This window comes from Panulirus ornatus, chromosome 37 (assembly GCF_036320965.1).
Source record: "Panulirus ornatus isolate Po-2019 chromosome 37, ASM3632096v1, whole genome shotgun sequence".
NCBI classification, from domain to species: domain Eukaryota; kingdom Metazoa; phylum Arthropoda; class Malacostraca; order Decapoda; family Palinuridae; genus Panulirus; species Panulirus ornatus.
In genome coordinates, this window is record NC_092260.1 from 24,174,699 (window position 1) to 24,199,698 (window position 25,000).

Consider the following 25,000-nt stretch of genomic DNA (forward strand, 5'->3'; position numbering starts at 1 on the left):
TAAAACGCCCACAGTGTGAACGAATGTGGCCTTTAGTGTCTTTTCCTAGCGCTACCTCGCGCACATGCGGAGGGAGGGGGTTGTCAGTTCATGTGTGGCGGGGTGGCGACGGGAATGAATAAAGGCAGCAAGTATGAATTATGTACATGTGTATATATGCAGTGGGATAAGTTTCATGTATTTGTTACAGTGTGTGGCCAGTACGTCATGAAAACTTTTAACCAAAGGTTTTAAACGGAGTGTCGTATGAATGAGTTCTGTTCTGTACATGGCCAATGCATTTCCTAACACCACTCCCCCCCCCCTCTCTCTCTCTCTCTCTCTCTCTCTCTCTCTCTCTCTCTCTCTCTCTCTCTGTAGGGGGAATTTCGAAGTTTTGGTAACCACAAAATGCTCACGTTAATGACGTGATGTCAACTGTGGGGTGTATGTTATCGGAACAGTGTGTTCTACTCTTCAGCACGAACCTTGACTATGACGGTACGACCATTGAGTATGACGGTACGATCCTTGAGTATGACGGTGCGACCCTTGAGTATGCCAGTACGATCCCTGAGTATGACGATACGACCCCTGAATATGACGGTACGACCCCTGAATATGACGGTACGACCCCCTGAGTATGACGGTACGACTGTGGAGTGAGACGGTACGACCACTGGGCATAATGACGTGACTTTTGACCTAACCTTTGAAGGTCAGGGAAAAGTTTGCGTCATCATACCCGACTATCGTACTGTCGTTCTCACGGGTTGTACCGTCGTACTGAATGATCGTACCGTCGTGTTCAAGGCTCGTCTCGCAATGCTCAGTGATCGTCGTACCGTCGTGCTCAAGGGTCGCGTCGCCGGCTCAAGGCGATTTCAAACGAACTTCGAGAATTGTTTGGCAGACATTACAATGAATAGATAACCACAAAAAAAATACATCTTTTTATCTAGCCTCCAAATTTGGACTTCTGTTATAAATGACGAGTCAGAATGCATCAACGTAGTGGCCAACTTTAACTGTGAAATATTAACTTCATCTTTGCCGTAATTAGGTAATTAATTTTCTCTTATGTGATACACATCCCTACTTTAATTAACTTTTTCCCCCAATTATTGGTCCAGGAATATTTGTCGATAAAATTTTTGCTAATTATGAGGTTTGTCTGCAGGTCTGAAAAATTTGTTTTCGAGTTGAATCTTTAGGTTTTTGTTGTATGTAAATGATTATAATATGATTCATGTTGAATAATACACATACACTATCATGAATAAATTTATATTCACGAACAATTTCTTCTTATTGCACCTCCATGATGAAGAACAGACGGCTTTACAATAATTGCTTTTCGAATGAATTTTGAAATCATTTAAAACAACCGAACATAATTTATCTATTCCAGAAACTTGTTCGTAAACAGACAGAGACAGACACAACCAACAGAATAGACAGACAGAAGACAGACATAGAGACACAGCCAGATATCACGCAGACAGAGAGAGAGACAGAGAAGGACAGACATGAAGACATAGAAAAACAGACATGAAGACATAGAAAAGCGCGAAAGCATAGAAATCCAAAGACAAATAATAATGAAAAATGACAGCTCATTGGTAAACAAGACAAATGAATAACCCGGTATCATAGCATTCAAAAACATGTCTCAAAAGATAATGAATGTGATTACGTGTTTCATAGCCCAGAGCAACTCACTCATGAGGGAAAGTCCAAATAAACCACATCATCTATCCCGATTAGACAAGGGCTTTTGACATACTCTCTACTGCTGGTTTTACCGTCATTTCCTCCGTCGTATAACATCCCGTTCCGTAAGTTGGATGACATGACCAGCAAGCACAGGCCAAGTGTCTCCCGTCAAACACTAGACCATTATTTCTTTAGAGAAAAAGTTGCGTTACATAAACCAAAAGCAATAATGTATATTGTTCTTGACTTTAAAAAATTCACTGTTTTCTTTTTCCCCTCAGACGTTTTACTCCACGTATGCAATTGATTTATACACAATGCTTTGTTTCTCCAATTTCTCAATGTTCGTCTCGAGGCACTCCTTCCCCTAGCTCATTCCGGGTGACCTGATCCTTTCCAGATGGTTTGAGCTATGATTTTTCACATCATCTTTCCTGCCTCTACATACTCAGCCACCCTCATCTACCTAGCTCCGCGTTCCCTTACCTGCCTTTGCCTTCAAGACGAGTGGAAATGCTTTACTCTCCCTAACCCTCCTTAAAACATCTTCCTCTTCATCTTTTGAGTCGGTCTGCCTTTAACTGCCGGCAATGTGCGTGTGTCTTTCCTTCGTCCGCTATTCAAAAACGTTTTTACGATCAGCCTTTTTTTTTTTTTTTTTAAATGCAAGTCAATATTCCCATTCTTTGCCTCAGTGGACTATGGACACAGCTTTCATCACATTACCCAAACCCGTCACCCCAACTTGCAACCCTGGTGTCTAACGTCCGTATTCCATCATACTGTCTGAGAGGTTTTGGGTCGTTCAAATGCATTCTGGAGAAAGCTCCGTGTTATACAGTACTAGTAAACTGAATCCACAACTGTTGTGTATGTATGTACGATGCATTGTGAATGATCAAAGTAATACAATGTAATGTGGTTATCAAAGGTACCTCTAACAGCCTATGCTATCGTGCATTTTCGAAATGTGTATTCAACGCATGATAAACCTTGGATAGTATTAAGATTCACTGATGACATCATAGAATTGCATAATCTCAACCACTCACTGCTCGTGACGTGAACTCTATCTGGTTGTTGCAGTGTTGTAGAGTGAAATGATACGCAACGATAATCCGTTTTCGGAGCCCAGGTTATATTTTAAGTTTCTTATACCGTCAGGGAGAACCCCTGGTTTAGCAGACCCCAGGGTAAAAGAAAATGAATGAGGTCTGCCCTTACGCATCAACGTGATCTCAGATCCCATATCATTAACCCAGAAGTATAACTACGAGTCATTTTCGCCCGATGGATTCCTTCTGTCGGATACTCCACTGCCATACGGGGTCCTGTGACTGTTGTAATGCCTACCTACTGTTGTCATAAATATGACAGATTCTTGAAATGAAAAGTTACAACCGTGACCGCTCCAAATAGGAAGCTGTTTTGACCTAATCTTATTGGTTTGGATCAGTGACCAGTCCATCATAACCCAAGGGTCGTATCCTCGTGCACAAGGGTCGTACCGTCATGCTCAAGGGTCGTACCGTCGTGCTCAAGGGTCGTACCGTCGTGCTCAAGGGTCGTACCGTCGTGCACAAGGGTCGTACCGTCGTGCTCAACGGTTGTACCATCATGCTCAAGGGTCGTAACGTCGTGCTCAAGGATCGTACCGTCGTGCTCAAGGGTCGTTGCGTCACGCTCAAAGACTCGTTTGATTTTCCCCTTTACAATCTCACTAATACCTTAAACAACAGAGAAATATAGACGAACCGACCTGCCGTAAATTACTGAATATCGTAGGTTTTCCTGCAGTCTCCTGGATGTGCTTTCCATGCAATAAAACCTTTTCTCCTTCTTAACCAAGTCTTGAGCGAGTTCTTTGAGGTATTGATGGTTCTCTGGCTCGCCTAACCGGTAACTCCTGACTGCCAATTATACTCAACGGCAAACTGTCTTTTCATAAAAGGTTGGAACTCGACCACAAGGATGAAAATAATGACTAGGAATACCTAGGGTAAAATCTACGATCAATGAATATTGTTGTCATGTACAGACCTCTAGCATCCCATAAGCTCACGAATCATTGTCGTCTCATGAATAAATATATGAATATCAGATCCTATGTCATCTATACCTGTCCCATATGATTCACGTATCATATGTCGTGCTATGTTCAAAAGATTAATAATCACCTACACCATCATGATGTTCTGCACACGTTCCGTAATGATGTTCTACTCAGATTCCATAGAACAAATCATTTTTTTGCAACGCTGATCACGTTCCACAGGAACCCCTGTAGCTACATAAGGTCCACAACTGTGTGATCTCTCGTTAAAGTAACTCCTCCATCTCTACCTTCAGCGCCGTTGTGACTAAGGCGCTAAATGCCCGTTGTTTTGTTGCTAAGATGGATGGATTAAGAGAGAGAGAGAGAGAGAGAGAGAGAGAGAGAGAGAGAGAGAGAGAGAGAGAGCCGGAGTGGTTCCTCTAGGCCTGCCGAGCAGTAATTCAAATTCCATGGCTCTCTCTCTCTCTCTCTCTCTCTCTCTCTCTCTCTCTCTCTCTCTCTCTCTCTCTCTCTCTCTCTCTCTCCCACGCCGACGTAAATTAAGAAGGTGTGTTAAATCTTTTATCACTCATTGTTCTCGGCCAGTTTATGGAACGAGGCGTTTCCACAGAGGCGCAGGGGGCTATGAGAGAAAGAGAGGGAGGGAGGGAGGGGAAAGGTCTGGAAAGCACCCTCATTTCCACTCCAAGCAGGGAGTACCGAGAGACGCCTGGAAGGGAGATGAAAATTCATTTTCAAAGGTGAGGGTAAATTGTCGCTTCCAGGGTTGTATAACTAAATTTTTTCGCGTTTCCGTCTGACTGTCTGTCTGTCTGGTTGGCTGGCTGGCTATATATACGTCTCTCTCTCTCTCTCTCTCTCTCTCTCTCTCTCTCTCTCTCTCTCTCTCTCTCTCTCTCTCTCTCTCTCTGTGTGTGTGTGTGTGTGTGTGTGTGTGTGTGTGTGTGTGTGTGTTAGTCCAGACACGGTGAAATTCCACGAAAAAAAAACTATCACTACTAAGAGAAATGTTTGTATCACCATGTCTTTTATCTCTCTCTCTCTCTCTCTCTCTCTCTCTCTCTCTCTCTCTCTCTCTCTCTCTCTCTCTCTCTCTCCTCCACCCGCTTCGCTTCGTACCACCACACAATTTCATTCAATATATGCCGCCTGGGGAACCCATTATACCCCACCTGTGCTGTACACTCACTCCCCCCCAACCCCCTAATATTTTTCTTGTTTTAATCCCGTTCGATACCAGACGTTCACCTCTTGTCAGCCTTCCCCCCCAAAATCTGCAACGTCGGGGAGAGGGAAGAAATAGAAAAAAAAAAACCCACATCCACCAGTTTCCTTCCTTACCCTATGTGTATACACAGTCTGTCCATTATAGACCTGTTAACTCCACTCCAAAGCCCATGAAACGTATACTAGGCGGGTGTACAAGGAAGGGAGCGGTGATGGAGGAAAAGGTGGGGGGGGGCGGCGCCCCGACGCGTGGGGAGAGAGAGAGAGAGGGAGGAGGAGTGGGAGGGAAGGGGAGGGAGATGGGGAGAGAGAGAGAGAAGGGGGATGGGGTGTGCTGGAGGAGGAGGAGGGAGCTCGCCCCCCTTGTCCAGCCGTTGCAAACATTTGAAGGCCATTTTTGGTCATATAGGCGAAACACACATGTTCCACGTTACGATTTTTTTTTCTTCCGTGGGCCTTCTCATGTATAACCGACACGTGGAGCCGACTTTCGCCCCTAAATCACGAGGCCTTGAGGCTCAAATTGCTATATAATTCCTTATAGGTCGGGGAGGCAGATGACTCTGAGCCTTAGAGCACCGGCTCCGACAGGCCAGAGTGGACTTTAATGGCGTAATGTCATGTAGCAACAGATGGTCGCTGTCTGGAGCAATATTGCAGAGATTCCGGCCCTTGCATCTTTGTCTTTTGGGCCGTGTCTGCATTAAAGGCGGAGTGGTGAGCGATCCAACCCACACACACACACACACACACACACACACACACACACACACACTTACGCACCACCAGCCCCCTCTAGCCTGGTGACCACTGCCGCTTCTGGCTATACTGGAGTTATTGTTGGATGGTGCTGGTAACATTGTGTGTTGGGGGGATGACGCTAGCTAGGGAGGTCGAGGATTTTGATGGTGCTGGCTGGCTGCAATGATGGTTTTTTTTGTGTGTGTGTGTGTGTGGTGCTGGTAATATTGTGTCCTGGCGGTGGCGTTGGCTATACTGAGTGTTATGTGGCGGTGGTAACATTGTGTCTTGGTGATGCTGGCCTGTAACGATGTTGGCTACACTGTTATTTAGTGGTGTTGGTCACACTGTGTCTTGGTGATGCTGGTCTATGACGATGTTGGCTACACTGTTATTTAGTGGTGCTGGTAACACTGTGTCTTGGTGATTTGGGGTCACATCGTCAGTTTTAGTGACGTGGTGTTGCTAGTCTTCCTCATCATCACTTGGTGATGCTGGCTACCACCTCACCAAGATAGCTCAAAGCAGTGGTTCCAATATGGTGTGGCAATGGTGAGCGTTGCTGTGTTGTGATGGTGAGCTGTGGTACCAACCCTGTGTTCTGATGGTGAGCTGTGGTACCAACCCTGTGTTCTAATGGTGAGCTGTGGTACCAACCCTGTGTTCTGATGGTGAGCTGTGGTACCAACCCTGTGTTCTGATGGTGAGCTGTGGTACCAACCCTGTGTTCTGATGGTGAGCTGTGGTACCAACCCTGTGCTGTGATGGTGAGCAGTGATACCAGTGCTGTAACTTGCTGACGACCAATTATATGCCAACAGTGCGCCCTGAAGATCAGACGAGGTCCCACATCCCCCAAAAAGAGAGAGAGAGAGAGAGAGAGAGAGAGAGAGAGAGTCATGAAGGGGGTATTAGCTTCCCTAATGGTTCTGCTTCGTCTCTCTCCAAGCCAACGCATCGGTGCGACTCACGGGGTTTACAAAAGTTTCAAGAGAAATAGATACCAAAACAGATACCAAAAAGAAAAAGAAAAAAAATACAAAAGTCTCTCATCTCTCTCTCTCTCTCTCTCTCTCTCTCTCTCTCTCTCTCTCTCTCTCTCTCTCTCCTACACCACGGCAATGCCTTAAACTGGGAGCAATAACACAGTGGAATGATCTCCTTTAATATCATCCTCCAAAGCAGAAGTGTTTAAGGGAGGAAGAAAAAAATTACATTTATCTGGATTCTTTAAGGAGATGGATAACAGATTCCAGCACACATCGACATCAAAATATTTGTTCTCTTTTTTTTTTTAAATCCAATTGAAAGGGACGATGACAGATGATGGGAGATGAAAATGACCAATGGAGAGGACCAAATCTAAAGAGGTACAAGATCCATGGTGGTGATTGGTAGGTGGGCAGACGTTCTCTAGAATCCAAAAAAGGGGGGGAAAAGTTCAGAGGTCTCACCTTTGTCGAGGGTCTGACACAAAGGTGGAAAGGGGGTGGGTGGAGAGAGAGAGAGAGAGAGAGAGAGAGAGAGAGAGAGAGAGAGAGAGAGAGAGAGAGAGAGAGGATCCCCCCCTCCCCACACACACTCCTCCTCCTCCTCCCCTCTGCAGCCATCGTTGGAGCGCTAAAAACAAGGGTGTTCTGGACCGGGGGTTCCTCTCTCCCCTGCTACATGCAAACCCTGTTGTCATTTCATGTGGGAGGAGGGAGGAAGGGCAGGAAGGTAGGGAGTGAGGAGAGGGAGGGTGGGAGAGAGGGAGAAGGGGGACTTTGTTTCTACCTAGTACGAGCGTGTTTATTACCTCTCTCTCGTCCTGGGAGAGGATAACACAAATAGAAACGACTGGTGGTCTACCCAAGCAATATGACGTTAGGCAAGGGTTGGGAGGTGTCGGGGTCGGGGGTCGGTGGTCGGGGTCGGTGGTCGGGGATCGGTCGACCACTTGTTTTGTTAGGTTAGGTGGTTCCCTTAGGTTTATTTTTGTTTCGGGAGAGGCCATTTAATTGTCGGGCTGGTGCAGAATGAAGGTGAGAATTCGTTTCGGTGCGACAAGACACAAATTGTTGGCTCCGAAACTAACAATAAACACACTCCTGTGGACACTAACGCGACACGAATGAGGAACTGCAGAAAAGTAACGTAGGGTCTCACTCTGACAGATCCCAACGTAGGTGAAAATCAATTTGACTTTGTTCAGCGATCTTGAAGCCGAATCGTTAAGCAAACAGAGACGAGGGAGAGAGAGGGGGTCATGTGGATCAGGTATATGTCTAAAGCAGAAAGGTTGAGGAAAGTGTTGGAAAAACATCTGTGAAAATAGCAAGACTATATGACAGATGGCAGAAGAAGGGCTATACATGTATGCATGTGGACATGTGAGGGGAGGGGTGAAGGAGGAGGAGGAATTGGCTGAAATTGCCGAAGGATTTTATGGAGGAAAGTAGGACGGGATTAGGATGTAAAGGAGTTAGGAGTAAGTAATCGAAGGCTGAGGGAGAAACAATTTTATGTGTGTGTGTGTGTGTGTGTGTGTGTGTGTGTGTGTGTGTGTGTGTGTGTGTGTGTGTGTTGTGCTGTGTCCCTGTGATAATTTACTGCCCTTACAAGATAACAAATGTTGGGAAGATCTCGGAAGGCAGTGAGTAAGCTAAGATGAGACTGGAAAATGGATGAAGGAAGTGGAAACCCAGCGAGCTGTATGTGAAGGATCCTGCGTCGATGCCTGTGGTAGAAGACGTGAACTTTGAAGTGGAAATGAAGAGAAACATGATGTAAAAAAAGCCAGCACTCGAAATACAGTGGTGTATGAGGGTAAGGGAAAGAGGATAAGATGGAACTTCTTAACAAGAGATTGGACTGGGTATAGAAGTTTAAACATTTTTAAAACGCGTACAATGAAGACTGAAAAATATAATGTCAGGAAGTCAAAGTGTGAATAGATAAGTGTTGGTGCTCTTGAAGAATACATGGAACTTACAAATATGACTTGGTAGGTAAAGTGGAACTCGCTGAAAAGCACGGTGAGGCCCAGGCCACGCGTGAGAGTGAAAACTAGATACGGAATGATAAAGTGACTGGAGGAAGATGAATTCCCTCACACTGGGAAGTGATATGAGTCGATGCGAGTAAGAGAGGTGCGAAAGGTGTTAGAGCAAAGGTCTGGGGTGAAGGCGAGAGACGGCTGAGAAATGCACAGACGAGGCTCTGAGAACGGAAAAGGATGGCGACTAATGCATTTCTGTGACATGAAAGGGAATACTGGCGTACGGGAAGACCTAGAGAGAGGAGACGGGAGGCAGGAGGAGACAAAGGGAAGAGACCGAAGGCAGGAGGAACCAGGAGAACGTCGAAGAAGATTGGGAGGAAACGGGAAAATTAAAGAGTAAAGTAGCGATATAGAGTGTGGGAGCGTGCAAGAGTGAGCAAGCGTATTTTTTCTTTTGGGTTGTAAGAACACAGCGATACGTGACATGTGAGAGGTGGCTTATCTGAGACAGACAGACAGACTGAAAGACAGACAAATAGACACAGTAAGACAACCAGCAAAATTGAGTTAAGTCTCAGCCACTCTGCAAAATAAAACTTCAGCTGAGAGAGTCTCTTTTTATCACATTACCTGAAGAACAACAACAAACCCCAAGAAAACGTTAATCAACTTTGTCCAAGGTTGCCAACCAAACGTTCAGCGGACGGACAATCACCTTCAGACACGGACGTTCGTTCAATCCCCTTCAGACGCAAACGTTCGTTCAGTCCCCCTTCAGACACGAACGTTCGCTCAGTCCCCTTCAGACCACAAACGTCAGACCATCCCCTTCAGACCACAAATATCCAGAGGTCGGTAGGATTATCCCCTTCAAAAGACCAGGTCATCCAACCGAAGGTCGTATCCTCGTATTCAAGGGTCGTATACCCTCACAGTCGTGGGTCGTCTCGATATCATAAACTTATAAACCTCAAAGACAACAAATATTGATCGATCCACGACTCATTTTTGGAGGACGACGACTTCGGGGGAGGAAAACCTTACGCGTCATAACAAGGTGTTTCCTGTAGCAGGCACAAAGAGGGATTAGTGGTGCCCTTCCCCTCCTCTCCTGACGAGAACTCTTTTTGGCCGTCCAGGAACGGTGAGTTGGTCAAAGGATGCCACACACGTCCCCGGTAAACAAGCCCACGCTTCACGCTTCGTCATGCAACCACACCCAGTACCCTGGCCTCGGCGACACACATGTATTTTCATGTCGCTGCAAATATACGTTGGTTTTTCCTAAGGTACATGTGTGTGTGTGTGTGTGTGTGTGTGTGTGTGTGTGTGTGTGTGTGTGTGTGTGTTCGGCCTGAATATTTCCATGCCAATTTTTATGTGCATATAGAGTTGTTCTTGTGCATGTGCATGTGTGTGTGTGTGTGTGTGTGTGTGTGTGTGTGTGTGTGTGTGTGTGCATGTGTGTATGTGTGTGTGTGTGTGTGTGTGTGTGTGTGTGTAAATATGTCATGTTACGTGTTTCATGTGTAAATATACCAGGTCACTCACCAGACAGGCCACGCCCAACACTGAACCCAGACCAACTTAGATAAATGAGAACACGAAGCATTTTCATCCATACCAAAATATAATTTACCCTATGAATGGAAATGGGTTAAAATAATGTTCCAACATCGACTACGCTATTTTGTTCCTGTTAAAATTTACTATATAATTATCTTCACTTATCCTTGTGTATATATTTCTATCACTCTACCACTTATCGTCTTTCACTGACTCCCTATTTTAACTCTTTTAAGTTAGTTACATAATGTTTTTCGCTCTTTAAGTACCGCAAAACGAATGCATAATGGAAAAAACAGCGAAAAATCTCTTTAAGTACCGCAAAACGAATGCATAATGGAAAAAACAGCGAAAAATCTGTAAATTTACTTAATTTTCTTTCTTCTTAACGTTAGTTTCAAAGCCATGTAGGCACCTGTTTCTCCAACCATTCGCTCTTTACCAAAACATAATAAAGAGACTTGGACCATATTCTCTATCCTCCTTCATCACTGTAAATATATTCTGAAACCAAAAACCCATCACTACAACAGCATTCCCTCCACCTACACTTCCTCCCCCCCAAAGAAAATCCACTCAGCTTTCCACACACACACACACACCCACACACCCACACACACACGCACACTCACACACACTGGGGTAACCTCCGTCCGCCGTACTCTCCTGTCCCACACATTATCGAAACGGCATCGACAGCCGGAGCAGTAATCTCAAAATTACCTATTTGTGGCCTCCATTGGCTTTACCAGCGGAGCGATACATTCACAACGCTTGAATCTCGGGTATTTGTGGGTTTACCGACTCCGTGTGTTTATTTAGGTCTTTTTTTTTCTTTTCCCCGTAGGATATTATAGCATTTTCCTGTGAGATGTTGTTGTGTGGTACAGAAAACATAACGCCATGAGCCTTTTTTTGGGGGATTATATAGGGAGACGGCATGACTTAAATCGACGTTATTTTTACATCGCCGTCCACTTTCAATAGGACCGACCGACTCCGTGACAGTCGGTGCCCGTTTTAAGGAAGTATCTCCCTTCTCATCCTCCTCCCCCGCCCGCCCTCTCTCTCTCTCTCCCCTGGCCCCGCGAACCGGGCTGATAACAGATAATGGCAGTTCATCAAAAAAAAATGACTCTGACAGCGGCTCGGGTGTCGGGCTCAGGCGACGGAGGCCCCATGCATAAGGTTCCCTCCCGTCCACAGACATAATACCATGGGAACCAATCCTAGTCATCATGAATACCCAAAACCTCTCACACCCGACGCTGTGTGTGTGTGTGTGTGTGTGTGTGTGTATGTGTCTCATGCCCACAAACACGCACGCTAACGCAAAACACTGGACGACACGCTAAGCTGGAAGGATAACACTTACACCCTTCATCAACTCCTCCTCATCCACCGTTTCTACATTCTCTGTAGGCTTGAGACACTTTGGACACCCTTCGCCTTAACTCGAGAGCACCTACACGCCTCTTTTACTCTTCCCGACCTCACCGATGTCTTCCTCCTCCCTCCCCTGGTCTTCCTTCCTGCCCACCACACAACAGTAGCTACGAGAAAATGATCCCAAAAGAGGCATGCAAGATCAACCTCGGTCCTTCCTCTTAACACCCATACAATGGGCCTCCCGACATCTCTCTCCAACCATCATCTGGACCACTCCTACCACCGTCAACCCAGCTGTCTGAGATCCCTCGTTCCCTAGTTGCAGTTCGGCATGGCAATCGTATCAAGCCTCGTCTTCCAGCTCGTCAAGAGGGCTACTTGAACAGCTGCGCCCCATCAATGATTGTGGAAGAGCAACAGTAACTGGTGAGATGTTAAGCAACCTTCACGTGTTGTTGTGTCTGGTGAAAGACTGTCTGTTTATAGTCCTCTTTTCGTAAATCTATTATTTATTGCTGTATGCATTTACTTTGTTTATATGCAGGCTTTGGCTATGGTTAAATACTCCTGTCATATTATCATTATTAATATTAGTATTACTTTCATTATTGTCATTATAATCTTTAGTGTCATAACTACAATTCATTAACGCGTACAGACGCAAACACGCTCACAAGCAAATACACACACACACACACACACACACAGGCATCACACAGGCATAAACACTATGGACACACCATTTGTCAAAGCTATTTTCAAACATTACGATAAATTAAACATTTGAGCAACACTCTGGGATCATCAGTGTTATCGGAACACTATGTAAAATATCAAAAGACCTCTCTCTCTCTCTCTCTCTCTCTCTCTCTCTCTCTCTCTCTCTCTCTCTCTCTCTCTCTCTTCCCGGAGACGCGGTTGTCCTGCGGGGTTCGGATGGATAAAGATTCTGTTCCATTGTCTGCCTCGTGTGTGTCTGGTAGGTTTGCTAAGCTTTCTTTGCATTGATAACAGAGTGCCTCAACTTTTCTTTCGCGTGCTTCAAAACTTTTCTGGGTCAGTAGGATGGCATTATAATTTGCGAATCACTTGTTGCCTGAATAAGCATATCTCCAACTAATAATATATATATATATATATATATATATATATATATATATATATATATATATATATATATATATATGTGTGTGTGTGTGTGTGTGTGTGTGTGTGTGTGTGTGTGTGTGTGTGTGTGTCTGTTACCGAGCTCTGTCTGCTAGAGGTTACACCTAAAGGAGTCTACATTTCCCTGCTACTGGAAGCTGCGCAACCTTGGACTGCAGGAGCCTTTTGAAAGAGATCCTGTGCAACACCAGGTCACGTTCATAGATATTGGCCATGGGTTAGTTATATATAAATCTATATATATAAACGTCTATATACACTGTCATATGGCTGAACTTTGATGACTATCATAAGCCAACACAGGTAAGTCTCGGTTCCAATTACGGACTCCGGTCTGGAGCCATCAAAGCAACACAGTAGAATACAAGGGGAAAAATGAATAGGAAAAGTGCCTTTCCTTCTGTGAGGGCGAGAAGGACGACATGAGGAGGAGGAGGAGGAGGTGGAATAACGAAATAAAGAAGGGAATATTGATGAAGGGAAGAGAAATAGGGTTCAACCTTGCGTGTGATTGCGCTTGTGTGCTTGTGTTTGTTCGCCTTTGTGTGCGGTAGTGATTAGCCTGGATGGAAAAAGGAGGATGTGCGTGACTTCTGGTCCCATCATGGTCATTTTGTAGGAAAGACGAGAGGGTTGTGTGGTGCCATCAGTCTGGAGGATATTAAGAGAGAAGAGTGCGAGAGAAGAGTAATGGAGAGAGAGAGAGAGAGAGAGAGAGAGAGAGAGAGAGAGAGAGAGAGAGAGAGAGAGAGAGAGAGAGAGAGAGAGAGAGTGGAAAAAAAAGAGAGGAGTCTGGCTGTGTCTGTTGTGTGAGAAATGACTGCTACATATGTGCGCCTTTAAAGTGTAAACGTTGAGAGGTAAATAAATCAAAGTTAACCTCCGGGGGATATTCAAGTATTGTGGTTTTAAAGAAGATGTGCCCCCCTACTTACGAGAATTATTTAAGACAAATGAACACAAGTACAACTGAAATCGTATTTGAAACGAGAGTTTGTGTGACCGTCAAAACAACAACATCCTTGAACAATGTTATTCCCCGTTCAAGTTAGTTCATACCTATAAAGATGATGACTTGATCCAAGAAGAGAGACAGAGGTAGAAAACCACAAGGGTTTAAAGTCAATTCTGCAGAAAGATTAGGTCGCAAGTAATGAGTAAACCTGTAACCCTTTTTAATCGATCTTTGTGGAAGAGCACACACGTGGCTCTGTATGAGCTTCTCATCTGAGCCAAAATATGAGTCTATATATATATTGAGCCATGGCAGCAGGAACTCTATAATCAAGAGGTCTTCTTCTTGTGAGCCGTTCTCATTTGAATTAAGAGCCAAGACCCAACCGCACATGAAGCTATTCCTAAATTTCCCTTTGGCCTCTGATTGCCGCACCTGATGGCTTCGGTAATTGGCCTATCAGATCCCGACGACAAACACGCCTCTCTCTCTCTCTCTCTCTCTCTCATGGTCCTAACCAGTGTAATGGCGTGTGTGGCAGGAGTCGCGTGAATACCGAGACCCACCAACGTAAGGGTGAAGAGAAGTTTCCTTAATGTTCGTCTCTTCGTCAGACGAATGTTTTGAAGACGTTTCTCTAATTCTTGGGAATTATTTCAGACGGGATGGAATTCCCACTCATGCACACACACACACACACACACACACACACACACACACACACACACACACACACACACACACACACTTAACACTTTCTCACACGCGTCTGGAGGTGAACCAAAGCCTTGCACTGTGGCACTTGCTTTAATCACGTATGAATAAAGATCATTTATCAACAGTTCATAACCAAGCCAGCCAGATCCTAGTCATATATGAAGGTCACAATGGATGTAGAAAATGAGGGAAACTGAAGAAAAACGAAACGCTAGTGAAGACCACAATGTGAGAAGGAAGGAGATAACGCTGGGGAAAAAAGAGGCATAAAACGAAGATAAACGGAAGAAGAAGAGAAAGATCAAAGCAAGAAACGAAGGAGGGTGGGGGGGAAAAGGAAGAAAGGAAATGAAAAGAATTGATAAAGGGATGGAGGAAGTAGAGGAGCGCTGCGTGGTCCACAAACCTATTGTGACTCTCACTCTGTAATATTGGACGTGAGCTGGACATACATCCAACGCGGGCCAGCCTGGTTATTCCCTCCCGCTCTCTCTCTCTCTCTCTCTCTCTCTCTCTCTCTCTCTCTCTCTCCACACACCCACTCACACACACACACACACACACACACACACACACACACACGTTCCTAGTACAAGGCACCCTCTCCCCTTCCCCCCCTCGTTTTAAACGCTACATAAGTTTCCGTGAAGCCCTTCCGTGGGAGGTTTTTGGGGGTCTGTCTGTCATTTCCTACCGCAAATTTTCGACGAATTCGCAATCGATAACTTGGCATCTGATACGACCAGATCACGAAGTCAGGTTATACAGGACCTGGGCTGATTCATGACGTCTGGGACGTGCATGCAGTCACCGAGACGGTAATAAAAGGAACGTAAATGGGGTATCTGGTTTATACGTGTGTGTGTGTGTGGGTGGTGGAGGGGGTCACCGTTGTCGTAAACTTCCTAACGCAAGAAAACACGCGGTCAAAACGCTAAGCTTCCTTTGTTGAAGCTTTGTTATAACTCTAAACAACACGGCGCATGGTGACTTTTTAATCATCCCGAGTTATGTCACAGAATACGTAACGCTCTAAATACGAAGATCGGACAGGTTGAGAGACATATGTGACAGAGGTCATACCACTGACGTAGGTAATAAATGACGATCGGTGATCCATCTGCTGACTCTGGTTTCGATACCGTAGTCTGCGGTAAGGAGAGAAGGATCATCTAGTTTTTTTTTTTTTGAAAACGTCAATGATCCAGGAAGTTATTTTGTTCGAGTCTTATTATTATAAATTTTGTTATGCTATGTTATAATTATGTTCTTATATCAGTATGTTTATCAAAGGCCGTTTGACGTACTGGAAGTTCTTCACGCCAGAGGAATCAGTACTGTATCATTTTGATGCTTCAGTGTACCACAGACCTTGGTAAACAGAACTCAATGCAGAGGCTTTGACTCGGCGAAATGAAACCCATGAAACACCATGTGACAGCGGGAATCATTTGCGGTGAAGTAGCTTAGCACTGAAGCTCCGACTCAGTGAGATGAACTCATGAAACTCTATGCGAATCTTCAGAATATTTTCACTGATAGAATTCATTATCGACACTACAACTCACTGAAATGAAGCCATGAAACACCAATCAAACCGCCAAGTCTCTAATAGAACTTAGAGTCGAAGATCCGACTCACTGAAACGAGCCAATACAACAACATGTGAAGCTTCGAGTCTTTGTTTTTTCTCTTAATGAATCTCCATTTCATTTTCCAACCACGTAATACATTATGACCACCGATCGTCTTAGAACTCTTTTACGCGGTATACGGACAATGAAAAACCAGAAATGGTGATCTGCAATGAATAACACACTTGATAATGCCCTCAAGCATGTTAGTACGCAACCTGAGCATGACGGTTCGAAACTTGGGGACAGCGGTATGAAACCTAGTCGACCAGACCACCATTCCTTCCCTCCCTCCCTCCCGACCTGACTTCACACCTACCCACACCAGTCAACTTGCAACGATCTGCCCTTAAGGACATTCTCCTCCTCCTCCTCCTCCCCCACCTCCTCCTCCTCCTTCAGATCCTCAACTTCCACAACTACTCATCCTGAATTAGCCAGTCCAGGACCCAACCACCCTTATGATGCTCAACTACCCTCACCAATCAACCTGCTCCGACCTCCCCCTTGACTCTCAAGTCCCCACCAGTCGTCAACCTGCAGCCGCCATCCGCTTGACCCTCTGCTCCTACCACCAATCAACCTACATCGACCTCCAGCTTGACCCTTCACCTCCTACTGCCAGCCAACCTGCAGCCGACCAGGCCCGAAGCTTTTTACTCAACTGGATTCTTATCCCGTGTGATGCACGCTTTCGGCACATCTGTCCACGTCACATCCATGGGATTTTCGGCCCAGTTCGCTCTTTCGACCAATCAGGAAGAGCCTTTTAGTTCTTGCTACTACCTCTCTTTCTCACTTCGGATCAATACGGCTTAAGTAACAGTAACAGCAATGATGTAAGTTCACAGCGTCAATATGATAAGATCTACTGGTTTCTAATAACAACAATTTTTTTGAACAGGCATTGCCTGAGGAGCCACTTGTGTTGTGCTTGTTCACACCACTGGTGTAGCGCGTGTGGCAAACCTCGTTCCCACAGCCTTACTTGACCATCCTGCAATGAAGTCTACAGACGCTGCCACTAATGGAAGGCTCTATGGAGTCTACCAGACTCACAAGTCACATATATTGATCATATTATTTCACGTAAGGCGACATGGATATGACTTTCCATCGCAAATCGAATTCTTCTGCAACGTTTTTCGATCCTCTTTTTGAATCAATTACCATGACTGTCATCTGACGAGTGTTTTACTTAGGCTGGCTATTCTACGCATGCAAAATGATCTACCACTTAGTCTTTAATCAAATCTAAGTCTATTAGTTAGATCACACAGCCTCTCAAATCACCCGAACACATTCTCAATCCAATTCCCAGTATCTTTTAAGTAAAAGACTACACAAAATAGAATATATATATAAAAACCTTACATCTCCCCCTCTTGTAAGACCATCTGCTCGAAAAGGAAAAAAAATCGACATTATTTTTATTCGTCTTCCTTGATACGTACCCAGGGGCAGGTCTGAGCGCCTGCAATATTGACTTTATGCAATATTTCGATTTCATATCCCACTGACTCCCCGACGACACCTTTCACGGAGTGGAAGTGAATATTTCTTGACATCATCCATCACTTTTGCGGTTGGAGGGGGAGAAGAAAACGGGATGGTAGGAGGGGAATTTACACTCTCCGAAAACTGATATATTTATGGGACCGAACGCGACGATTCGTGTAACTTTTTTTTTTTTATTTTTTTTAAACGGTTTTCCGATTGCGGTTTCCGGTTTGTACGCCCGCCCACTCCCCCCAATACCTTTGTTTACATACACTCGATGTATTTTTGAATGAATCTTTGTTTACAAGCGTATACAACGTCCGCAAAAAAAAAAAAAAAAAGAGGGGGAGTAATCTGGTATTCAAACAGCGACAATTTAAAGGACAAGAAAACGGTTTAACATCGTTGCGATGGGAAAACACACACACACACACACACACACACACACACACATACACCGCCTCATATTCAGTACCTCCGCCTCACCGAAGCGTACAGCCTGCGCTACTCACCACAGAGGAGAATGGTGTTAAAAACTTAGTCTACCACGAACTTAAAACTACTATCACGAACCGCCTTAATCTACTTCCTCATTCGACGTCTAAGTAAGATCATTCTTAGTCCAATATCAGTATTATTCATTTTGCCTCCCAAGTATAAACGCGTTAACTATGTATTGGTGATCAATGGGATCACGTTCATTTCCTATTAAAAAAACAATAGGTAACTAAGAAGGACATGTCGAACCCTAGCAAGAGATCTGATCCATCAAAGGTCTACAAACACAAACAATTTGCCGAAACATAAGAACGTTTGGATCTTCGTTCGACCCTTTTTACCTGCCAGAGCAGAGAGGGTTGAGCAGCATCTGTTATAAGATCATGCATAAAACATTTATCTTATAATAAATTCCATAGAAAACCTGATACTACTAACAGTTTACTTATTTTTTCGGGCTATAAAATCTTTAGCCTTCGGTACTGGGATATAACTTTCAAATACCAATAAGAGCAAAATATCCTATACACCTCAGCTCAGGAAACACAGACGGTGATTAGCGATAGGATACGCATCAACGAGTGTAATTAGGCTACTCCAAGATCTAATAACATGACTAATTAGCCACAGTGTAACGTTGCGACCTGAGATACATAAGCAGTATGATCATTATTAGCACTTATGAAGAAAGCTTTGAACCTTCTCCATATTTCACCCCAGGACCAATATCTACAATAGAGATCTGGTGTTACCCAGGACCTTCGTCTTAAACATTTTGTAGTCCAAGGCTGCGCTACTTCCAGTAGCAGGGAAATGTAGACTCATTTTTGAATGAGTAGTTCTTTAACAAGATTCTTCTCCGAGTGATATAATAACCTCGTCAAAAGTGACCCTCCCCCCCCCTCACTCACATTGACACCTCGTGCAGGCGGAGCCCGGTAACACCTATTAAGAAAGTATGAAATACGAAAATAACAAGAACCATTTTTCTTTATTTTTTACCTTTGATATGAATAAAACATCCAGGCAAACGCAGGAGCAGAAATGACAGCATGCCAGTAATTAGGGAAAATTAACATATGTCACTATTCCAAGGTTTCAACCCACGATTAATTACCCGGAAAACAAAACTTTTAGAACCACAGATCCTTATTTACCATGATGAATAATAGCACCCGGACACAGAATTTGAATAAAACCCGAAATTATAAAAAATAAAAAAAAAAAATGGTATTCTAAAATTAAGTTGTTTGGTGCTTTAATAACTGCCTATGTCGAAATTGGGAAAATGCATTAGTGAAGGACTTACGTCATTCAGTATTCATCCACAATCTTATAAAATGAAACCCACAGATGGACAGACAGGTCGCCAGTAATTAAGAAATTCATTAACATACGTAATTACTCAGAGGATTGAGTAACACGAGTGATCACTGGATATACAAGCCTCCCAGATCAGAGGGATTTCATGATCATCGTAAGTGAACCATCTATTCTGAAACTTTAAATTGATTAATATAAACCATCTGAAACGAAGAGGACGAAAAACAAAAAAAAATATGAAAATACTACAAAGAATTTTTTTTTTTTTTGGTGTGTAGTACAATTTTCATCTTTTCCCAAAATTGGAAAATGATGATGAAAAAAAACTTTTATCATCTCCAATATTATGAACCTGTAGCCTCATCAGACAGACCCCAGAAAAGGGCAAGAGACAGGTTAAGAAGTCTTTACATATGTGAGGATTGATCGTTTTGACGGGTCATTCTTTCCTTCGAATGGCTAAGCAAAGGCGTTCTTCTCCTTCCTTCATCATCTTTCCCTCCTTCTATCATCATCTTTCCCTCCTTCCATCATCATCATCTTTCCCTCCTTCCATCATCATCTTTCCCTCCTTCCATCATCTTTCCCACCTTCCATCATCATCTTCTTTCCCTCCTTCCATCATCATCTTCTTTCCCTCCTTCCATCATCATCTTTCCCTCCTTCCTTCCTTCATCATCTTTCCCACCTTCCTATAACCTTTCCTTAGACTATTACAAACACCTTGGGAACCCCTGACTAACTTCTCCCGTTTTTTTTTTTTCCCCCTCTAACTCTGTTATTTGCTCCCTCCACCTCCAAAAGATGGGCCATGTCCAGGACATGGTTTGCCCCTGTCATATCTGCCGCTGTGAGAGAAGGCACTCCTCCTAGTCTCTGGTTAACGTAACTATATCACACGAAGATAAGAAAAAGACTTTAATAATCCTTATTCATCATGACACCAAGAAATACCTACGATGAGATTTGAAATGATAGTCATCGTCGAAATAATTGACAAAAGAGCAAAACAAAACATATGTTGCTATAGTCTATAAAAAAAAAAATATATAGAAAAAATCCTAGTTGCAACATTAAACATTTTTGATATTAAACATATTTGATATTAAACATTTCTGATATGTTATTTCTAACCTGTTCCCCTAATAGGACATCTATCGAAGATTATGGAATATGATAATATACATAATTGCCTCCATCCCTAAAAAAAATGTTGAACATTATAACTAATCCGCCAAAATACAGTTTTAACACCATAAATTCCTTATTCAGCATGATACATAACATCAAAATTTGGACACTAAAAATGGCAAAAGAAATAAGATAACAGTTATCCAAATAAATAAAAAAAAGAACTCGGCTTAAGAAAAATTTGCCAGTTGAAATATAACCCATTAACATGGAAGATGATACAATATAAAACTGGTCGAAACTAATCATAAAATTCATTAGCCTCTTTAATGACCATCTTAATGACATAACTACTTACCTGACAAACAACCTTTATCAACAAAACCCTTCATATACCATGATAGAATATCACCCTACGAACAGATGACCATAAAGGTGAACAATTTAGCACATGAGAAAAAATGTAAAAAAGGAAGATAACAAATTAGTTTTATGAAAAAAAAGAAAATTTAAAAGTAGGGTTTTTATCTGACAGAAGAAAATGAATCATTTTCTTTTAAAAATTCAGGATCTAACTTGATTAAATCTTATCTTGTCTCTACTATTAAGCTAATATCCTATCATGGGATAATCAAGGGAGGATTACGAAGCATTAAGAAATTCATCAATATGTGTAATCAATCAAACTGAGGCTTATATCAACACTAATTACCCGAATTACATGACTTAAACACATACTCTGTTATATAACATGATAAATACCTCTTACAGATTGAGACTGAAACTTTTTTTCTGTACACAAGTTACCACAAAGATAAACAAGAGGTATTACGTTTTTTTCCTTTCCCTAGGATCTGTTTTCCAAGGCTCCTGCAGCTTCGAGGCTGCGCTCCAATCAGGAGCAGGGAAATGATGGCCTTCTGTGTAGCGAGTTCATCTTTTTTTTTTTTTTTCGTCCATTGCCTTGGATACAGCCTTTCCGAAGATGACTTTTCAACTCGTGGGATAACTACAACCAGATGGAGTCCGGTAACACACACACACACACACACACACACACACACACACACACACACACACGAGAAAAACAAGTACACACACAGAAACACACACATACACACTCACACACACACACATACACGCACACACACACACACACACACACACACACACACACACTGCAACGCAACTAACGTGAAAACATTCATCATTTAATGTTACCATTAAATAATGTATGTCAACACAGTACTCCCTTAATTCAACTAGTAATATACCTTTACATCACGTAATGCTCAACGAATCACCACTAAAATGTATAATGTATAAGCCACAAAATTAGCTCTGCAAAACTTACTTTAATTGTTTAGCCAAATCGTATATATATATATATATATATATATATATATATATATATATATATATATATATATATATATATATCCAGCCCTACCTTGATCCTCAGCTCTATTGTGATTAATAATCTAGTTATAATAAACTTGTTACCGTTACGACCCTTATTCCCCCCAATTATGTAATTCATCTGTGGTGTATTCTCAGCCGAATGTCTTGTTGACTTCAATAAACCTGTCCCTCATTTATTTCTTTTATTCATTAGGTAAACGAGGACAAACTATCATGCCTAAACCTAAGAAACACAGGCACACACAACGAAAAAACTCACAAAAGTACAAACACGCAAAACACATTAATGTACAAACGCTCTAGCATAAACAAACACATATGCACGAGCTGACGTAAAAGCAACTTTCTCAAACACACTCTGAAAACACACACACACACACGCAAACACACACATGCAAAAACTCAACGTAACACAGGCGAACAAAACGTAAACAAAAACACACGCACAAGCATACATAAACAGGCGGTAAACCACAACCACACACACACACACATATCACACCAACAATGACAGTGTCATAATGCAATGAGAAACAAAAAAAAAAAAACCACACGAAAGAATATGTTATTACCTGCTTCGAAGCAGTAGTCTCATGGACAATTTCTGGCCTGGTGTGACTGTTTGGATCTTGTTGGGGAGGTAGTGTTGTCTGCTAGAGGAGAGGAGCTCAGCCAAATCGAAACAGTTGTCGTGAATCCTTGAACCAGGTGTGAGGCGCACACACACACACAAGTATGGTGACGTTGGTCCCGTACTGCTGCAAAAGAAACGATCGTTTGGTAATTTGATAGCTTGTGTGTAGTTACAGAATGAAAATTATGGTGTTATCTAAAGCAGGATTTTAGGTGTCGTGTTCCCTGATCACTACTCGAAGCATTGAATCATATGTAAATGAAACACTACGAAGCATCAATCCCTGACTACATTCGTTGCTTCGTAAACGAGGATTTCAAATGATACGATAAAATTATATATTAAGTAATATCAAAGCATATTTCGAAGGTTTATCTTACCCATGTTCACAGTAATGCAACATAGGGTTAGTGTAGGAAAGCCATTAATCACCTTTATCTCGAAAACACTCGGGTATTTGCTTCACTCATGACTGATCTATTAACCTGTTAAACACACTAGAAAGACTAATTATATTTCAAGAGGAATGGTATATAAGACCAAATGACAAGTACATGAACTAGAAACAGAGTAGAATTGAAATACGAGATCACAAATTCCAACACGCATGTTACACCTACTTCCTCCTCCATCAGTTGCTTCCAAACTACTGACCGTTTGTTTACGCCTGGCGACCTTGGTCGCTTATTCCGGCAGAACCCGCTGGTATCACAGAAAATGGGAACTGTTGGGGGAAAACGTAAATGGAGTAGGTTAATGTCCGTGGAGGCCAGACAAAAAATAAAATATTTGATTTTGAGTTCATGGATAGTTAATCCAAATCAAGACTTGATAAGTCCGAAAATACTCGCAACCTTTGATTGTTTCATGATAGAAGTCATTAAAGATAAACTTTTCAGTTATTCTGGTCTTATCTTTCCTTACGTGGGTACTTATACTCAGTTAAATCGTTGATAGGAAAATAGTTGTTAGTAATGGTATTCCACTGGCAAGAGATATGAAGATGATGAGATGATATTTCGCAGGTAAGACTCTTATAAAACCAGTGTCGAAAATATAAAAGAGAGGAAAGCATTTGTGTTCGTGTGGGTGTAGGATTATCATCAGTCTACTGAGGGTGAAGTAGAAAGGCAGACGGAAGGGTAGACTTGAAGCCGAATGAAGAACATAAAAGAGAGAGAGGTTATTGCTCAAGGTGGATGGAACTGAGGGGCCGGTTTTAAAGGAGGGAGAGACTCACTTTTCAGAGATGAGGTGTATGTTAGCGCTTTCCAGAGTGTTTGAGGAGGCGTTGATGTACGTAAAGACAGAAGCTTGTAATGATAAATATTTGCCATGGGAGTACCCAGAGGACCTGATGGGATAACCTCAAAGGAAACATGAATACCTGAAATTTCTTGTAAACCAGGGTCCAGCTTCGACTCTTTTTAGAATGCTCTAGCCAAAGTGGGAATAGGGGAAGCATAATCGTTCAGATGAGGAACATGTATAGTAAAACAATGTGGTTGTAGAGCCAGAAAGATGTACTGCTGTTGGTCTGGGTGTGAAAAAAAGTTTTATGAAGCATAGAATTTGACTTTTCTTAGAGTAGTGTTAGTGGTGTGTTTAGTGTACCGTGTGTGTGTGTTTAGTGTACCGTGTGTGTGTGTGTGCTGTCCTACTGGAGTGATATACTGTATTCCTGGAATGATTTACTATATAGGATACATGGCTTTGGAATGTCTAGAGAGCAGTGGGAGAATGTAAGCCCTTTGGAGACAATCAACAATGAAATGATCGCAGAGAAGAAAGATAAAACTTATTACATTATCTTTACCTTTCTCTTTTTTTCTTGATACGATAAAGGTTGAGAGTATTATGTGATTCCAGGACGGTCAGGATCATAAGGTGTTCTCCGAATTAGTCGAGAGAAACATGTGGAATGATGAGACGGAGGTAACAGTCACAGATGATCGCCCTGGAGTGTGTCACACACAGGCATGGCCGATGAGGAGTGGTGCAGACGACAATCAGAACACGAGCTTTTGAGCAAAGGAGAACATATGAAACAAAGCAGATCAGCTTCTTGTGATTCGTGATTGGACTCGACAAAAATGACTGGAGTGATCCATAACTGATGTCGACTCAAGAGAATTCTCATTGGAGGCGAGAAAGGAAAAGAACGAATGAGAAAATGAGGAATGATGATAATTCGTAGCTAGAGGACAGACCCTCGTAATGAAAACCGTTCGTAGATACGTAGATTAGAATGACAATAGAGTGAATTGACATCGCATCTGTATCTCTGATGCTAAAAGAACCATTTAGAATGTAAGGTAAATGAGGGAAGTTTATCTTAAGGGGTGATCGAAGGTATAACTTT

The 25,000-nt window shown here is 42.8% G+C and overlaps 1 long non-coding RNA gene across 2 annotated transcripts in view; it reads right to left on the bottom strand.

The window, feature by feature from the left end:
* LOC139760603 (uncharacterized) overlaps positions 1-25,000 on the bottom strand; it is a 122,415-nt gene that overhangs the window by 41,921 nt on the left and 55,494 nt on the right. The window contains exons 1-2 of one of the 2 annotated variants that reach the window (XR_011715370.1): positions 23,259-23,364; positions 22,577-22,762 (exon numbers count right to left, since the gene is read on the bottom strand). This is a non-coding gene — a long non-coding RNA (uncharacterized lncRNA). Of the gene's footprint in view, positions 1-22,576; positions 22,763-23,258; positions 23,365-25,000 lie in introns of those variants that run through there. The other variant, XR_011715371.1, reaches the window with a different exon arrangement.